The sequence below is a fragment of the Medicago sativa genome, chromosome 6 (genome assembly GCF_051527215.1).
Source record: "Medicago sativa cultivar Bolivia chromosome 6, Bolivia_mono, whole genome shotgun sequence".
NCBI lineage: Eukaryota > Viridiplantae > Streptophyta > Magnoliopsida > Fabales > Fabaceae > Medicago > Medicago sativa.
The window spans coordinates 61,004,064-61,023,775 of record NC_140754.1 but is presented as its reverse complement, the minus strand read 5'-3'; positions in this window follow the sequence as shown (position 1 = coordinate 61,023,775).

Genomic DNA, 19,712 nt, shown 5'->3' with positions numbered 1-19,712 from the left:
CGGAAAGTATCCTGTCTCACTAGAGTGAATCGTTCGTGTCCCACTGATGTATACAAGAGAAGACACGGTTTACTAAATTATAATTATGTTAGCCTGTATTTTCGAAAGGCTACAATAAATACGGTCAATCAAGTTTGACTCAAGTTTTGGAGAAGTCTGATCGAGTTCGAATTAGAAGCTGAACTAGATTTGTGAACTTAAAGATATTTTATCGTTCGATGGAGAGGCTTTGACAAGCAGAACATCGAAAAGAAGTTGGTACTAGATTCGCTGAGCCAGAAGCAGTTACTGTCGAAGAGATATTATTTGAATTTAAATGATACCTAGGTAGTTTCTAGTGGTTACATCCGACGGTTTTTGTATAGGCAGTTACTTAGTATAAATAAGAGTTTTCCCTAAGCAAAACGGGTCACAATTCGCATACACACAAGACTTACACACTCAAACTATCCGCACTATAGGAGAAACGAGTATACAAGTTGCCAATGTATGAATATGTGTACCACCTTTAATTCATTTATGCAATTTTACCTTTGTCCCTTAAATTCCTTGCAATTTATCCTTTTTTCTTAGCAATCCCCTTCAAGGATCTGACACGTGTTCGGTCCCAATTCTTACACTTTTTGGTTCACATTAAGAACGTTCGCGGTTTCTGTCAAACATAAACACAATGTGCCCCGAGATTTACTGGTTGATCTCTCAAGTTAACCGTTACATGTGTGTGGATTTCCAACTATGGAGAATCCCATCCAGCATAATCTATAGCCTCGAAGGACACAACATATCTTAATATATAATCTGAAAGAGTCTAAGTTCATGAGAATAGTGACATATTCATCCAGGTTTAGAACAAAATACTAATCCAACCTAATTATGTTATCCAATTCTTGATCTATTCTCTTGTATCAATGCAATGCTTATTAGGTTTGTTTGAGTATGAAATATTTCATGGTAATCAACTACTATAAGTCTGTAGACGTTTACCATCATTTAAAAGACAATTTTTAAGTTCCTAACTATAGGTTGTCGATTAACAGAGTACGGTAATTGATTACCAGACCGTCCTACCTATTCACAACCTTTAAAAACACATTTTCGTGATTCTTGAACATAGGTAATATATTACCACATTAGGGTAATCGATTTTCCTTACAAAATTCCACGCTTTGGGCCAGACAGCGTAAGGTATTCAATTACCAGAGTATGATAATTGATTACCATAAGTCAAAAATCAAATTTTCAGTACCAAACAATTGCTAATGCGTGCATTAACATATGGGGAACCTATAATTGATTATGTTATTGTACAAATCATTATTTTCTCACACATAAAACGTGAGTACCCAACATAAAGGTTCTATCTAAAAGGAACTCACTGTAAGTGCTTATGGAAGCTTTCCAAAACAACTTATGTCTCTTCTTGAAGCTTCTACCTTGCTTTAAATATTCTCAGTCTACTCATAATCCAAATACCAAGCTCTGCTTCTATCCTTGTTCACAATGGATAACATCAATACTACATTTCAACTGTAACCTATTGATGAAGATAAACTCGTAAACTTGTTGACTTGATGCCATTCTAAATATTTCCAATTCCATAACCACTAGATTTCAAACCCCATAGGTCTAAATTCATGCCCTTTATGTAAAAGGAACCGCACTAATGTGCTCAAACATCCAACGTGTTAAACCTACTAAATTGAGCTCCAAAACAAGTATCCAAACTTCAATTGTACACCAAACCCATAGCCTTAATCTTACTCGTGCCTTTGTTTCTCATACCCAAATGATTTTAATTCAAAATACCTTGCATGCATCGCTTAACTCTCATAATTGTTGAAACTCCAAGGTTAGAAGGAAAAGAAAGAGGTTCGGTACAAAGGGAGGGAAAGGAGGGAGGAACATCAATGCTTATCCAAAGCCATTCTATAGCTTTAGGGTTCAGAAAATCCAATTGCATGTGGTTTTGCTTTAGCGTAAATGGTAGTTTGATGAAGGTTGAGGGAGAAGGGAGAAAAGGGGAAGTGAGAGAAAGTGAAGAGAGCGAGCGATTTGCTTCTACAAAGTGAGAATGGAAAGGGAGAAAAATGAGATGAAATGACGATTCGACTCCTTTAAATACACATGTAACAATTACTTTAATTCCCTTTCTCTAAAATGATCATTCCATAATGCTTTACTGATACTAGAGCCCTTTAGGAATTAAGCTGGATATTACAATTCTTATTTTAAGGTAACAATAACAATTAAAGAACTCGTTGATATAAGCATTTACCAGCCTTTGAATGCATCAAATGAAGCTTGATCACATACCCAATATAGGGTTACGATTTTCATGTTGCATATTTTACTTTTTATAAATATTTGATATAAATTTCATTTCAAGTACAAAGTTGAGATTCTGGCACGTTAGACTTGTTATGTTCTATGTGATGTTCCAACCTCAATTACACAGAAATAGATCTTGAACAATATGTTTGGAACTTTAAGATGACAAAAGACAAGTAAAGCAATAAGCAGAAAAGTAAAAGAGGCACAAAGAGATTGTTAACTCAGTTTGGTGCAACGTCACCTACATCTAGGGGCTACCAAGCCAGGAAGGAAAACCACTAGTGTAGTCCATATTCAATAGCTCTCAGCAAACTCCTCGTTTGCACTATATGACCTAGGACCTACCCGTACTGACTTCAACCTAGGAACTCATAGATCTGAGATCCCATCTCACTCCCTTACAAATGATCACAGCCCATGTGATACTCAAATAACAAATACAATCAAAATGAAGTTACCTTCAGACAAAACAACTTGCAACCGTGCTTCACAACTTTGGTGCAGTTCACAAAACTACCTAACTCTTTGCTTAAAAGCTTCAGAATAGTGCACAATTTACAACTCAAACACAATCATAAACATGCATCAAGGTGATACACGAAAGGCTTACATACACAGACTCAAAACCCTAGATGATTTATTCTTCAAAATGATAGCTTGAATCCTTCTCTAGGTCTTCCAGTCTTGTTTAAATATTGAAGCAATATGGGTCGGTAATCTTGTTGGGCTTCAGAACAATCCAGTGATCCATATCACGAACAACAAAACTAGAAAAGGAAAACTCCTAATATGTAGGCACATTACTAGAACATCCTGATCACCTTCAAAACTTTCCTAAGTAGATATCTTATGAAATCACAAACGATCTGATCCTGTGCTAAAAACATGCAGCTTGACCAACAAGAATAAAGGCGTGGATTCCTTAAATAAAATAGTGCGTGCGTAAAACAAGGCAAAGTGCAGGTCAACTGAACCATGCCAGAATGTTGGCACATCGTGTTCAACATCTCACATGAATATTTGTTTTAGGCAAAAGTGAAGCCAACATACAAATATCCAACAACCTCCCCGTTTGGCAAATTTTTGGCTAAAACAAATTGAGGCCAATCCAAACAAACCTAAGAGAGAACACACGCAACCTTTTCTTCAATCATCACAAACAATAAACTATTAAGAAAGGTGCACAAACTCATATTACCAATAGATACCACAAATATAGTTCTTCAGTCATCACACATAATCTTCAAGACTTAGAAGAAGTATATCACAGATCTCAGAATCTACTTTCACAATTTTTACACATAATCATCATATGAAATAGTAGATAAGAGAAAGAAGTATCATACTAGAAAATCAGAGCCTTGCAGCAGCGGTCACACAAGGGAAAAATAAATTCCCATAAAACATGCAGAAACTACATAGAATGTTCTAACGTTCCATTAAACATTCACACATACTGGAAAAAATAAATTTCCATATACACTAGCAACTGCAACACATTCACATAATCACTAGCATCTTCACGGAAAGTATCCCATCTCACTAGAGTGAATCATCTGTGTGCCACTGACGTGTACAACAGAAGACATGACTTACTAATTTATACTCATAATTACATGTGTGTAGATTTCCAACTAGCAAGAATCCTATCCAGCATAATCTAGAGCCTCGAAGGACACAACATATCTGAATATATAGTCTGGAAGAGTCAAACTTCATGAGTATAGTGACATATTCATTCAGGTTTACAACAAAATACTAATCCAACCTAATTATCTTATCTAGTTATTGATCTATTCTATCTTATCAATGCAATGCTTATTAGGTTTGCTTGAGTATGAAATATTTCATGGTAATCAATTACTATAAGTTTGTAATCGTTTACCATCATTTAAAAGCCAATTTTTAAGTTCCTGGCTATAGGTAGTCGATTAATAGAGTATGGTAACCGATTACCAGACCATCCTACCTATTCCCAAGCTTTAAAACACATTTTCAGGACTTTTTAACATAGGTAATCGATTAGCAGATTAGGCTAATCGAATACTCTTACAAAATTTCATGTTTTGGGCTAGAAAACATGAAGTAATCAATTACCAGAGTATGGTAATTGATTACCAGATCTCAAAAATCAAATTTTCAGTACCAAACAAGTCCTATTGCGTGCAATAACATATGGGGAACCTAGAATTGATTATGTTAGTCTACAAATCATTGTTTTCTCACACATAAAACATGATTACCCAACGGAAAGGTTCTATCTAAATGAAGATCAATGTAAGTGCTTATGGAAGCTTTCCAAAATAGCATATGACTCTGCTTGAAGCTTCTGCCTCTCATTTAAATATTCTTTGTCAACTCATAATCCAAATACCAAGCTCTGCTTCTATCTTTATTCTCAACGGATAACATCAATAACACGTTTCAACTTTAACCTCTTGATGAAGATAAACTCGTAATCTTGTTGACTTGATGCCATTCTAAATCTGTCCAATTCCATAACCGCTAGATTTCAAACCCCATAGGTCTAAATTCATGCCCTTTACGTAATAGAAACCACGCTAATGTGCTCAAACATCCAAGGTTTTAAACCAACTAAATTGAGCTCCAAAACAAGTATCCAAACTTTAATTGTACACCAACACCTTAGCTCTCATCTTACTTGTGCCTTTGTTTCTCAAACCCATATAATTTTAATTTAAAATACCTTGCATGAATCGCTTATCTCTCAGAATTGTGGAAACTCCAAGTTAGAGGGAAAGGAAAGAGGTTAGGTACAAAGGGAGGGAGAGGAGGGAGGAACATCAAAGCTTATACCAAGCCATTCTATATCTTTAGGGTTCAGAAATTCCTATTGCATGTGGTTTTGCTTAAGGGTAAATGGTAGTTTGATGAAGGTTGAGGGAGAAGGGAGAAAGAGGAAAGTGAGAGAGAGTGAGGGGTTTGCTTCTACAAAGTGAAAATGGAAAGGGAGAAAAATGAGATGAAATGACGCTTCGGCTCCTTTAAATACACATGTAACAATTACTTTAATTCCCTTTCTCTAAAATGATTATTCCATAACGCTTTAATGATACTAGAGTCCGTTAGGAATTAAGCTGGATATTAAACTTTTTATTTTAAGGTAACAATACAAATTGAAGAACTCGTGGATATAAGCACTTACCAGCCTTTCAATGCATCAAACAAATCTTAATCAGATGCCTGATATAGGGTTAGGATTTTCATGTTGCATCTTTAACTTTTCAAAAATATTTGTTATAAATTTCATATCAAGTACAAAGTTCATTTTCTAAAGCCGTTACAGTATTTTATGTTTCTACAATATTTTCCTCTAGAGTATTCTAAAGAGAATTTGTATTATGCAAAATGATTTCCAGTTGCAAAATTTATTCTACAAACTCTCCAGGTAGAATTTTCCCAATTCCATTCTCAATACTGAACCCTCAATTGCAAAACTAAACCCTCAATCACTCTCAAAACTGAACCCAGAGCTCTTTCCTAAAAATGAATCGCAAGCTCACCTCTCAAATCCATGGAATCGCTCTCATCTTCATGGGTTAAGCTCTCACCTTCAAGCAAACTCTCTCATCTTCACGTAATCGCACTCATCTTCAAGGAATCGTAAGCTCTCTCAGTCCAAAAATCCCATTCTCATCTTCACGGAATCCCATCTTCATGTCAGTTTCAAATTTATTCTTCGTTAGGGTTTCAATTTGAAATTTCTTCCCATTCTCATCTTTATTAATTTATGTGTTCAATTTGTAGATTCTTCTGAATTTCTCCTCAAGGTGCTCATGCTCTCACAACATAGATCTTCATTGAATCTCACTCCCAAAATCGAATCTTCTTCCTACTCCCAAAATCCTTGCTCAAATCTTCAGTGAATCTCAGAATCACGGTAACCTCTCTCTCAATCTCAAAATTTATTTATTATTGATTTAGTTATTTATTATTTTGTTTTATTTTTAATAGTTTTTCTCTTTAGTGAAGTTAATGTTGGTGATACTTGTATTTCTGATGTTGTTTTAATTTATATATTAATTGTTATTTTCATCATGGCCTTACTTGAAGTGACACTTGTAGGTATAAATGAAAATGAAAAAAACCAAGGCTTAATAGATCGCTTGGCCCCTTAATTAATTTTATGTTTTCGTTTTAGTCCCATAATTAATAAAACTCGTGTTTGGTCCCTTAATCTTCCCTCCGTTTGCCAAAAAAATCCTTGGCTGTTAAGTGTAACCCCAGATGCCTATGGTGGACCAACATTGTAGGTGGTCCACCATAGACCTCATTAATTTGTTTAGTTTAAACCGTTTGATCTTTTTTTTTTCTTCTGAAAATATAACCAAAAAATCATGCATGTCTATTATATCTAATTGTACACCACCACCACCAAATTTTATTTCAACTTTATTCATTTTCATCCATCATTCTCTTCATCATCTTCATACCTTCATCAACACAAACCCAAAAAAAATAAGAGTAATTTTTTTTTTGAGCTCTTCTTTTACCCCATTATTGTTGTTGTTGGATGCAAACAATGGAAGTGGGTGTGGTTTTCGAGGATTGAAGAGAATGAGGGAAGAAGGTGAAGAAAGTTGGAAAAAAATTTGGTGGTGGTGGTGTACAATTAGATATAGCTAGTAGACAGGCATGATCTAATGGTTATATTTACAAAAAAAATAAATCAAACGGTCTAAACTAAACAAATTAATAAGGTCTATGGTAGATCACCTACAATGTTGGTCCCCCATAGACATTTGGAGCCTGTTTGGATTGACTTACTTAAATTTATGTGAGCTTATCTATTAACATAAGCTTTCATAAAAGTGTTGGGATACATTAATTAAAAGAGCTTATCCTAATTTCATAAGTTGTTTAAGCAATATTTTAACAAGCTCTAATTGCAATCAATTGGCCAAACAAGGAGCTTAAGCAAAAGTAATCTATTCGATTCCCGCTGGGTGTTATTTTTCAATTTGACACAATTATACTCCTTTTTTTTTTAGAAAGAATTATATATACTTTTGGGAAAGAATTATACTCCGTTGTAAGTTTTAACACACTTTGTTCAAAAAAGAGTTTTTAACAAACTTTGAAGGTGAGAAAAACACAAGAAGGGGGGTTGAATTGTGTTTTGAAAAATTCTTCGTTTCTCCTAAAAACTGAACACACAGATCAGAAGCTAGGTGAGACAGCTTCTGAAGTGATAATCAGAATCTAAATGCAGCGGAATAAAACAGAGAGAGAGAAGAAGAACGACACAAAGCAATTATACTGGTTCCTTCCACAATCCGGAAGTAGTCCAGTCCCCCTTGCACTTCCAAGGAGATTTCACTATGAGTAATATCTGATTACAAATGCTCAAGCACACAAGCAAGAGACTTCCAATGCTCAAGCACACAAGCAAGAGACTTCCTTTGCTCAAGAACACAATCAAGAGACTTCCTGCTCAAGCACAACTGCAAGAGACTTCCTAACTAAACAAAATTACACAGAAAATTGTTTAAGGTTGAACACTTGATATACAATCAGAGGTGCTCACAATACAAATCAGATACAGACTCAATGGACTAAAGAATTTCTAAGATATGACTTTGAGACACAGAAATTCTAAGTGAATGCAGAACAATTTCAGCAGAGGTTTGGTACTTGTGAAAATCTTGTGAGTCTTTCGTTCAGCGTTCTTGCATTACCAAAACTCTAGGTCTTCACTCCTTTATATAGAGGTGTGAAAGAGACGTTGTGAAATTGCCAGCACACCAAAGAGTCGTTAGTTGAAGCTTGATCTTTCACCAATGATCTTTTGCCTGATTTGGTTGTTGTCCTATAAAGAACCAATTTGAAATCCATTCCTTATCCAAAGGAACATATATGCAGGCGAGACCGTATTCTGGAGCTGTTTTCTTGTCTTGAAGCGTGGACACAAAACAGAGTAGTGGAGAACGTGGTTGTACAATTCGTACAAAGTACAATGTCAACGCTTTCGTCCAAAATGCAAGCACAAGCCTTCAAACACCTTTGAAATGACCGTTGCAAAATTCCACTAATCCTTTGTTTGTGTTTTCGAATCCAATGGACAGCTTTTGCATTGATAATTCTTCAATTCTTGAATCTTTTGCAAATCCAGTTGAGATTCAGCTTCTGGTGAAATAGCTTCTGATGAGGCAGCTTCTGATGATGCAGCTTCTGATGATATGACTTCTGCAGCTTCTGATGACGCAGCTTCTGATGATGTGGCTTCTGGACCTCTTGTCTTCAGAAGCACTATTCTTCAGGAGCAGCTTACTTCAGGAGCGGTATTTCTTCAAGAGCAGCTTGACTTCAGGAGCGCTTTGCCTTCAGAATCATCTAAGCTTCATTTTCTTTTGCTCTTTATTTGCTCATTCAGAACCAACCAATGATGTAACTTTTTAATTATGGTCCTGTACACTTGAACAAATATTAGCTAGTCCAATTTACAATTTTTAATACCTTGTTATCATCAAAACTCTTTAAGGTTCATTGTTAAACACATTTTGTTCCAACAATCTCCCCCTTTTTGATGATGACAAACAAAAGTGTTTAAAATTGATCAATTGTTGTTAATCTAATTAACAAGTTGACTTTGGGGTTCTGAGGTTTGTAAGCTCAGAATCTGAGGTTTGTAAGCTCAAACTCCCCCTGAGTCTGATAGTCTTTAAGGTGAGGTTTGTAAGCTCCCCCTAAGTTCTATCCAGGTTAATTAAATTCATTTTTCGCACAATAAAAAATATCAGAGCTTAAAAACAAAATTGAATCATTGAAAGAATTAACTTATAGATAAGAAGAATGGTTCAATTAATTTTACTTGAATTTTGATACTCCTTCGTTCGTTCACAGCTTATACCAATAAGGTAAAAAAAAATGATAGAAGTTTTTCAAAAAATTTCAAATGCCATTAATGGGGCTCAGAGCCTTTAAATACTTGTCACATATACTCCCCCTTTTGTCATTATCAAAAAAGATAAAAAAATAAGCATAAAAGACAAAAAGATATGAGAAAAACTCAAACAAAAGAGAGTATACAAGAAATTAATCAGATCAAAAATATATGAACATGAATATCTAAAATATCAGAAGCAGCTAAACAGTCAGAATCAGTAAGTATTCAGAAGCAAAGAGAATTAAAACAGAATGGTTTCAGAAGCAAGGACTAGGAATTTAAAACAAACAACAAACAAAAAGAAAAACACAAGGGTGTGCAACTAAGTGTTGGTTTGATGTTGTTTCTTCATCTCCTCCATTTCTTCAATCTTCTTCTGCAACAGTTCTTCAAGCTGTTGTTGCCTCTGGAGAAGAGCCTGTTCCCTTTCCTTAGCTTCTTGCTGCTGCTGTGCCGTCTGTTTCTTCAGAAGCTTACACAACCTGGCTTCTCTGGTCAAGTAGTCCGTTTCTGAGAAGAAAGGCTGGTTTGCCAGGAGCAGTGTAGAACTTCTTACTCTGAGACTCTGATTCAGATGCTCCATTAATTTCCTGACAGAAGCTTCCTTGCTTCTGATGCACTTAGCCCTTATGCTTTCAATTAGCTCAGTTGCCCGGTTCTGAAGAGATGCCCAGGAGTCTTCATATGTACTTGTGAGATCAATTGTCCTTCGTTGATCCACAAGATTATGCAACTGACTCAGGATTGTGAGAAGCTCAGAATTAATATATCCAGATTCCAGGATGTTTGAGGGTGGTTGTTCAAGGATTTCAAGATCAGAATCACTGATTTCCAAATCTTGAACAGGGTTAGGAACTGGGATGGTAAAGTGTGTTTGTGTGTTTGAAGATGAAGGCTGGTCAGAGGCAATGTGTGTGGTAGACGTTGAGGCTTGAACATTGACTAGAGAGTTGTCAACATCCATGGGAGTTGGTTCTGGGGAGTGTTCAGGTAAAGGTTGAAAGTCAGTTTCTGTTGATGGTTGTTGTGGTGATGTTGATGTTTGAGTGTTGAGTTGGGGGTCAATGGTAGCTGTTGGTAATTGTGGGGGTGTTGTGGGTTTATGTGGTTCGGGTGTTTGTTGATGGGGGTTTTCTGAAACAACATTTTCAGAAGCAGCTGCTTCTGGAGTTGCTTCAGAGGCCTTTTCTGAAGTAGATTCAACATTTTCTGGAGGAATCATGTTGAGAGGTTGAATGTTAAGGGGTTGAGGGTTAAGGCGAAAGATAGTCTCAATGACTTTTTCTCTCTGCACAGCCATTTCAGCCAACTTCTCATTAATTATGTGACCAACTGGCTCATAAGTAGTTGACTGAGAGGGCTTTTCGTTGGTTTTGGTTGATGTTGACTTGCTTTTTACTGGTTTTTGAAAGAGTTGGGCTAAGGGTATATCATCATCAGAATCATCAGAATCTGATAATGGTGTGGATGCGGAATCTGATGATATATTAATTACCTTCTCTGGTTCAGGAACAGAATCCTCTTTAACAGACTCACTGGTCATCAGCAACAGTTGCTTGGCTTATGAAACTACAGACTCTTGTAGCTCAGCAGCAATCTCCATAGCTTTTCCAATAGCTTCTGACACAATAGTAGCAGCTTCAGTCTTCTTAGAAACATGAGGGAAGTTCTTGGTCCTCCTTACTGCTTGCTTCCTTTTCTTCTTTGGTATTGCAGGTTGATCAAGAGTAATGCCAACATCCATGATCATCCTGGAATCCATGTCTTCAATGGCTTCTTCAATAGAAGGTTCTGATGAACTACCAATTTTGAGCTTGTCAGTAGCAACTTTTGCCTTTTTAGCAGATTGTTCAACCTCTAGATATTGCTCTGCAGTCATCTTCCTTTTTGACTTTCTGCCTCTGGCTCGTGGCAGAGCACCACCATACATTTCCTCTGGAATATCTTCCAATCTGATTCTCTCATTGGTTGCCTCAAAATGTTCCTTTATATAGTACATCTGCACTTCAATGGGATCCTTCTTGCAGATGGGTGGAAAGTCCTTCATAAGATCAGACTTAACAAGTGATTCACTCAAATCTGTATGAAGCTTGGTGACAGCAGGGATCAACTTCATATTCTTGAGGGTTTGTGCATTAATGAACTTTCCAGTTTTAGTATCAAGCAACTCATCTGTGAAGGCTTCAGCACTGCTTAGCTTGTCCAAGACTCCTCCTTGATAGAATATTTCTGACAGGAGTCTTCCATAAGGTACCCAGGTTCTATTCTGCAGCTGACTCTGTTTCAGACACTCTATCAAGTATTTGAACATATATTTTGGCACGTTCACTTTCTCCTTCTTAATGAAGTGTTGAAGAAAGACTTTTTGTGCCAAATTGGGTTTCTCACTACCACCACATGGAAGTAAGTCCTCATTCTGAATCTTCAGAAGCAGCTTCTTATCCATGCTTAGATCAGCATACTTTCCTACTTGCGTTGAGTTGTACAGGGCCAAGTTTACTTTTTCCTTCCAGAGGCGTTCTTCAGCTGTATTTGAGAGATCAATTCCAGAGTATTTTCCAGAGGCTTCTCTACAGAGTACAGCTTCTATCTGCCATTCCGCAATTCTCACTGGAATACCACAAATACTTGACCTGATTTCAATACCTGTAAATGGCTCAAGTCCCATTACTTCTCTGGTCTTCCCTTCCAGTTCGGGATAAATCAACACCATTTGACTTTCTTCAGTTATAGACGCAGCTTTGTCATAAACCTTAGCCCTTACCCAGAAGTGTCTTACCAATGCTTCGTATGTTGGTCCATTCAACATCTTGAAGTAATGCATAAGTTCCTGCTCTTCATAGTAGCTTCTGATCCAGCACTCATGGAAGGCGAGTGATTCAAAATCCACTGGATTTTCTATTTGAACCTGTAGTTCCCATTCTTCCAATTTCATGCTTCTTCCTTTGTAGTCAAATTCAGGGACCATCCGTGAAGTAGATTCTGAAACTTTTGAGCTTGATGATGCCATTTGATGATTGACGAAGATTTGAAGAAGATGAAGATTTTAGGGTTCTAAGGTTTGAGAGAATGCGCTTACTTCGCAAGAGGTTTGAGAGCAAATGTGTTTGTTGTGAGTGAGTAGTGTGTGAATTGTCAAAGTGTTAAAAGTAAAACGATTGCAATTCAAAAGAGACAAACAAACATAACATTAATGACAAAATTGGGGGCGCGTGAAAAGTACTTTCAAAGCTATTAAATCATCATTGCCCTTTTAGTTATACACCAACACATACAGGTCACGTAAGAAGTTCACAGAGTAACTACCAAATTAGTGGGCCAGAAGTTACTTTAAAAAGTAACTCCCAACGTTTCCACTAATTCAACTATTCAGAAGCAATAAATCCAGCTTCTGGACTTCAGATGCTGACGTCATCAGAAGCGAGTTTTCCTCAGAACCTCAATAAAGAGCTTCTGATGGACTACTGCTTCTGAACTAACTTCAGAACCTAAAATCCTATTCAGGAGCAAGCAAACATCTAATCAGACACGTAATGCATGTTCAAATTTTTCTTTATGAAATCAAATCTTTCAACAGTTAAAGGCTTAGTAAATATATCAGCCCATTGATTTTCAGTATCAATGAATTGTATATCTAAAATTCCTTTTTGAACATAATCTCTGATAAAATGGTGTTTGATTTCAATGTGCTTAGCTCTTGAATGCAAAATTGGATTTTTAGACAAACAAATAGCAGCAGTATTATCACAATAAATGGGAATACTGTTAGCAGTTATCTGATAATCTTCCAACTGATGTTTCATCCAAAGTAGTTGTGTACAACAACTTGCAGCTGAAATGTATTCTGCTTCTGCTGTAGACATAGCAATAGTTGTTTGTCTTTTGCTAGCCCAGGATATAAGATTATCACCCAGAAATTGACAATTGCCACTGGTTGACTTTCTTTCAATCCTATCACCAGCATAATCAGCATCACAGAATCCAATTAGCTTATAATCTAAGGATTTCCTATAAAGGAGTCCAAGATTAGTTGTTCCTTTCAAATACCTGAAGATTCTCTTGACAGCAGTCATATGAGATTCTCTAGGATCTGATTGGAATCTTGCACACAAGCATACACTGAATAAAATATCAGGCCTAGATGCAGTGAGGTATAACAAAGAACCAATCATACCTCTATACAGCTTCTGATCTACTTTAGCTCCTTCATCTTCTTTGCTTAAGGTGCACGTAGGGTGCATTGGAGAGTTCATCACTTTACAATCTTCAAGTTTGAACTTCTTCAGAAGCTCCTTTGTGTACTTTGATTGATGAACATAGACTCCATCTTTGCATTGATTGATTTGAATGCCCAGGAAGAACTTCAGCTCTCCCATCATGCTCATTTCAAATTCATCCTGCATTAACTCAGAAAATTCCTTGCAAAGAGATGCATTAGTAGAACCAAATATTATATCATCAACATATATTTGCACAACAAGAATATCTTTCTCAAGGGTCCTTCTGAAGAGTGTAGTATCAACCTGTCCTCTTTTAAAATCATTTTTGATTAAGAAATTACTTAGTCTATCATACCAAGCTCTGGGAGCTTGTTTCAAGCCATATAGTGATTTCTTCAGTTTAAAAACACGGTCAGGATATTTAATATCCTCAAATCCAGGAGGCTGCTTGACATACACTTCTTCTTCTATGACACCATTTAGAAATGCACTCTTGACATCCATTTGATATAATATTATGCCATGATTAACTGCATAGGAAAGAAGTAACCTGATTGCTTCCAATCTTGCAACTGGAGCAAACGTTTCAGTGTAATCAATGCCTTCTTGTTGACTATACCCTTGTGCAACAAGCCTGGCTTTGTTTCTTGTTACTTCACCTTGCTCATTCAGCTTGTTTCTGAATACCCATTTTGTTCCAATAATGTTCTTGTGCTGAGGTTTGGGTACCAGATCCCACACATCATTTCTTTGAAATTGATTCAACTCTTCTTGCATAGCTAGGATCCATCCATCATCTGAAAGTGCTTCATCAACTGTTGTAGGTTCAATCATTGAGATTAGTCCAATCATTGACTCTTCTTGTCTGAAATGTGATCTTGTTCTTCTTGGACTATCTTTGTTTCCAATGATTAGCTCCTCAGGATGTGAAGACTTGTGTTTGAATGTGTTTCTGGGAGGATCTACTTGATGTGAGCCATCTTGTGCTTCATCAGAAGCAGCTTCATCTTGTGCTTCTGATGTGGGTTCAGCTTCTGGACTATCTTCAGATTCAGCTATCTGATCAGGTTCTGGAGTAGCTTCAGGAACCTGTATCTCTGCAGAACTTTCACCTTGCTTTGAAGTTTTATCTTCAAGCTCCTTGTCATCAAATTTAACGTGCATAGATTCTTCAACACAAAGTGTTTCTGAATTATACACTCTGTATGCCTTTGACCTTTCAGAGTAACCTAAAAAGATTCCTCTTTGGGCCTTGGCATCAAATTTCTTTAGGTAGAGCTTGTTGTTCAGAATGTAACATGTACATCCAAATTGATGAAAGTAAGAGATATTGGGTTTTCTTCCTTTAAAGAGTTCATATGCTGTTTTCTCCAAAATAGGTCTAATATAGATCCTGTTTTGAACATAGCATGTTGTATTCACTGCTTCTGCCCAAAAATGTTTTGGTAAATTGTTTTCATGAATCATGGTTCTGGCCATTTCTTGTAAAGTTCTATTCTTTCTCTCTACAACCCCATTTTGTTGTGGTGTTCTAGGAGAAGAGAACTCATGGAAAATTCCATGTTTTTCACAAAAAGCTTCAAATGGCTCATTTTCAAATTCTCCACCATGATCACTTCTGACTTTCAAAATTTTTGATTCTTTTTCAGATTGAATTTGAGTGCAGAAGCTACTGAATACATCACACGCAACATCTTTACTCTTTATGAATTTCACCCAAGTCCATCTGCTGTAATCATCAACAATGACTAATCCATATCTACTTCCATATAGGGATGCAGTACTCACTGGTCCAAATAAATCAATATGGAGTAATTCTAAAGGTCTTGAGGTTGAAACAATGTCTTTGGTTTTAAAAGATGATTTCACAATTTTCCCTCTCTGACATGCACCACAGAGTGCATCTGAATGATAGTCAATGTCTGGTAGCCCTTTCACAAGTTGTAACTTACTAAGCTTAGAGATTAACCTCCAGTTAGCATGTCCCAACCTTCTGTGCCACATCCATTTCTTATCATTCACTGATAGTAGGCAAACCACCTTCTGATCAGCCAGTTCAGAAAAATTGATTTTATAGACATTGTCAACTCTCTTTCCCTTGAACACAATGGATTTGTCTTTCTTGTTGATTACTGTACAGTTGGGTTTTTCAAAAAGCACATCATAACCATTATCACAAAATTGACTAATGCTTAAAAGGTTATGTTCAAGACCATCTACCAACCATACATTATTAATTGAGGTAGAGGAATTACCAATAGTTCCTGTACCTATGATCTTGCCTGACTGGTTGCCTCCAAATTTCACATTTCCTCCCTCTTTCATTGTTAGGCTGAGGAACATGGACTTGTCTCCTGTCATGTGTCTTGAGCAACCGCTGTCTAGGTACCATGATCTTTGCTTTGGTACTGCTCTTAGACATACCTGCATCATTGACATTTTTAGATTTAGGTACCCATTGTTCTATGGGTCCTGGAAGGTTGGTACTTAAGGCTTTACTCTTCACTTCTTGTACCTTGTGCTGTGAGTTGGGTTGCTTCTGATTAACCATCACCTTAGGTTTTGGTACTTCAGAAGCAGTAACTATCTTCTTCTGAAACTTAGACTTCAGAACCCCAGATTTTGGTTTCACCAGACTCTGAGGAATAGGTTCTGATCTTTTCAGGATCCTGACCTTTGAAGTCTTGGAATCAGATTTGATCATAGCCTTTGACTTAGAGTTCTTTGGCTTTGAAGTAATTTTAGCCTTAGAACTAGAAGCTTCAGGTTCTGATTGAACAACAGTTTCCAACTCAGCCCCTTCTGGTACAAAGAATGTTTTCAGACCTTCCTTGATGCATTCACAACAAGATTTTAGATTGGTTCTCTCAAGTTTCACTTCTGGAAAACCAATTCCTCTGCCGTTGTTCTTGTAAATGCTATAAATCATAGAAGCCACTCTGCTTCTGTCAATGCCAGATATAATAAAATCCTCAAGAGCAATTTCATGGTTACTTAAAGGTTTTTCATTACACTTTTCTTGTAGCTTCTGACATAAGAACCTGAGCTGATCTTCATATGTTTTACACATGAAGTCAAAGCCCCTAAGTCCTTGTTCAGAAGCTTTCAGATCCAATAGAGTTGATTTTTGCTGTTGTACCAAATCAGCATATTTTTCTTTTAAATCCTTCAACTCATTGGTTCTTACTTCAAAATGTGTAAGAAGTTCTTTAAGTGACTCAACAAGTTCATCTCTGGGAATTTTGGAATATACCTCGTTTTCATCTTCTGAGTCTGAATCTGATCCAGCTTCTGAAGTTGCTGTTGCTACCAACCCAACAGCTACCTTTGCATCTTCATCAGCTTCCTCTTTATCAGATCCAGATTCACTACCCAAATCATCCCAGGTTGCCATTAAACTCTGCTTAATCTGCTTCTTGAGTTTGCTTGGTTTGAATGTAGACCTCTTTGACTTGTCCTTTGACTTTTCTCTTTGAAGATCAGGGCATTCAGCAATGAAGTGTCCAGGCTTCTTACAGTTGAAGCATCCCTTCTGATCTTCTTTCTTTGAGCTTCTGGAGTTACCCCTTCTGGAGAGAAACTTTCTGTTCTTCTTGGCCAGATATTGAAGTCTGTTTGAGAGCATGGCCATTTCAGCAGCATCTGGTTCAGAATCTGAACTTGACTGTTCTTCCTCTTCAGATTCAACCACTTTGAGAGCTTTTGATGACTTGCCTTTGGATGGAAGAGCTATTGATTTACTCTTCTTAGTAGACTCATGTTCATTAAGACTTAACTCATGAACTTTGAGAGAACTAACAAGATCTTCGACACTTAAAGTGTTTAAATCTTTAGCTTCCTCAATGGCAGTCACTTTTGGTCTCCATCTGGCAGGTAAGCTTCTGAGTATCTTGCTTACATGATCAGAAGCAACATAGCTCTTCTTTAGAATCTGTAGCCCAGAAACTAAGGATTGAAACCTTGAGTACATCTCCTCAATAGTTTCATCATCCTTCATCTTGAATAACTCATACTGATGTACAAGCAGGAGAGCCTTTGCTTCTTTGACCTTCTTGCTCCCTTCATAATTTGAACAGAGAGAAGCAAACATAGCTTTAGCAGTGGATTTGTCACTCATCTTCATATACTCTGCTTTGGGTATGGCAGTGACAAGGGCTCCTCTGATAATATGATGCTTCTTGTAAAGTTTCCTCAGTTCTGGAGTATGTTTCTTTCTATCCACAGCAGCTCCTTCTTCATCAAGGACTAAATCACCAACACCATCTTCCAGAATATCCCATAATTCTTCATCCAGGCTCATGATGTAACTGTAAAAGTTGGTCTTCCACCAAGAGAACTCTTCAGCATCTCCATTGAACTTTGGAACTTTTCCAACACTGGTTTTCTTACTATCACTATAATCATGTGAGACATGTTTATAGCTAGTATCACTAGGACCAGTAGGAGGAGGAGTAGACATGTTTTTCTCAGATCTTTGACTGTTGCACGGTTAAGTGATACACAACAGACCAAGGCTCTAGATACCAATTGAAGGTGAGAAAAACACAAGAAGGGGGGTTGAATTGTGTTTTGAAAAATTCTTCGTTTCTCCTAAAAACTGAACACACAGATCAGAAGCTAGGTGAGACAGCTTCTGAAGTGATAATCAGAATCTAAATGCAGCGGAATAAAACAGAGAGAGAGAAGAAGATCGACACAAAGCAATTATACTGGTTCCTTCCACAATCCGGAAGTAGTCCAGTCCCCCTTGCACTTCCAAGGAGATTTCACTATGAGTAATATCTGATTACAAATGCTCAAGCACACAAGCAAGAGACTTCCAATGCTCAAGCACACAAGCAAGAGACTTCCTTTGCTCAAGAACACAATCAAGAGACTTCCTGCTCAAGCACAACTGCAAGAGACTTCCTAACTAAACAAAATTACACAGAAAATTGTTTAAGGTTGAACACTTGATATACAATCAGAGGTGCTCACAATACAAATCAGATACAGACTCAATGGACTTAAGAATTTCTAAGATATGACTTTGAGACACAGAAATTCTAAGTGAATGCAGAACAATTTCAGCAGAGGTTTGGTACTTGTGAAAATCTTGTGAGTCTTTCGTTCAGCGTTCTTGCATTACCAAAACTCTAGGTCTTCACTCCTTTATATAGAGGTGTGAAAGAGACGTTGTGAAATTGCCAGCACACCAAAGAGTCGTTAGTTGAAGCTTGATCTTTCACCAATGATCTTTTGCCTGATTTGGTTGTTGTCCTATAAAGAACCAATTTGAAATCCATTCCTTATCCAAAGGAACATATATGCAGGCGAGACCGTATTCTGGAGCTGTTTTCTTGTCTTGAAGCGTGGACACAAAACAGAGTAGTGGAGAACGTGGTTGTACAATTCGTACAAAGTACAATGTCAACGCTTTCGTCCAAAATGCAAGCACAAGCCTTCAAACACCTTTGAAATGACCGTTGCAAAATTCCACTAATCCTTTGTTTGTGTTTTCGAATCCAATGGACAGCTTTTGCATTGATAATTCTTCAATTCTTGAATCTTTTGCAAATCCAGTTGAGATTCAGCTTCTGGTGAAATAGCTTCTGATGAGGCAGCTTCTGATGATGCAGCTTCTGATGATATGACTTCTGCAGCTTCTGATGACGCAGCTTCTGATGATGTGGCTTCTGGACCTCTTGTCTTCAGAAGCACTATTCTTCAGGAGCAGCTTACTTCAGGAGCGGTATTTCTTCAGGAGCAGCTTGACTTCAGGAGCGCTTTGCCTTCAGAATCATCTAAGCTTCATTTTCTTTTGCTCTTTATTTGCTCATTCAGAACCAACCAATGATGTAACTTTTTAATTATGGTCATGTACACTTGAACAAATATTAGCTAGTCCAATTTACAATTTTTAATACCTTGTTATCATCAAAACTCTTTAAGGTTCATTGTTAAACACATTTTGTTCCAACAAACTTATCTTCTTATTCTTCTTTTTTATTTAACTTCGAGAAGAACTTCTTTTTTTTTTTTTTTTATAACAAATTTGTTCCTATCTTTTAGCTTTATACACTTATCTTATATTTTCTGCTAAGTTTTTTTAGAGAATCTTTTCTATGTTATGTAATTCTTGATTGTTTTGCTAAGTTATGTTAACCATCTTTATCATTTATGCCAAGTTATATATTTTTTGACAGCCTTTTAATAAGAATTTAATAGTGATAGGTTGACAATTTAAAACTACTTAGCACACTCAATCAATAAAA